Here is a 992-nt window from a genome sequence, read left to right as displayed (position 1 = left end):
CCGTTTTATTCATAATTTTTCCCACAGCCTTATTCACTTTCTGAAGACTACTTGGACTATTTTAAATGCAAAGCACACAAAATTTTATTACTAAATTACATTAGTATGCTTAGTAAACTAATATTTAGATTTACTTTCTGAGAAATGTTCAGGAATTTAACCAAAGTTAAACTTGCAGAGATTTAATGGGAGTTTAACTTCAACTCTCTCAGGACACAGAAATAACCTTATTCATAAAGTCATAGGACTATTCATAAAGTCATGGTTCCTCATATGTAGACATGTGGCATGATTGAGCTGGTAATGAAAACCAATTCTCTTTTATTGCTAGTACCTTATATCTCCAGGGATAATTTTGCTAATCTTATATATCTTTGAAAGACATTATATGCCAATTAATGTCACTGTCCAAAACCTTTTATCTTAGGATATATATTCATGTGGGCTTCTCTCTCAGAAGTTAAAATGCCAAGTAGTGGTGGAGTGGGGGCTGCGGGGAGGGAATCAGGAAGCACTGGTGGAGGGAGTAATCTTAAATTAGTCTAAGATGCAACTCTCAGTAACTTTGTAAATCATAGCTCTTTAATCAAACTCAAAGGAAAAAAGAAGTTAAAATTCCTACAATCAACTTATATTCTGGGAGCAACTCATCCCATATTCTGTTGAAAATAAATTTTCCTGTTTACTTGGGTACAGGCCACCCGATACCCCCCAACCTGCATGTGCTGTGAGAATACTCACACACACACAACTCACACACACACACACACACGCACGCACACAAAGCATACACATGCACACATGCACACACACATGCAAATACACGCACATGCACACACACTCAATGCATGCTCACATGCACACAGACGCACATACATGCACACACACACTCACATATGCACAAATGCACTCAAATGTGCACACACGCACACAAAGCATACACATGCACACATGCACACACACATGCAAATACACGCACATGCACACACACT

This window comes from Sorex araneus, chromosome X (genome assembly GCF_027595985.1).
Source record: "Sorex araneus isolate mSorAra2 chromosome X, mSorAra2.pri, whole genome shotgun sequence".
Classification (NCBI taxonomy): domain Eukaryota; kingdom Metazoa; phylum Chordata; class Mammalia; order Eulipotyphla; family Soricidae; genus Sorex; species Sorex araneus.
Note: the sequence above shows the minus strand (reverse complement) of the source record.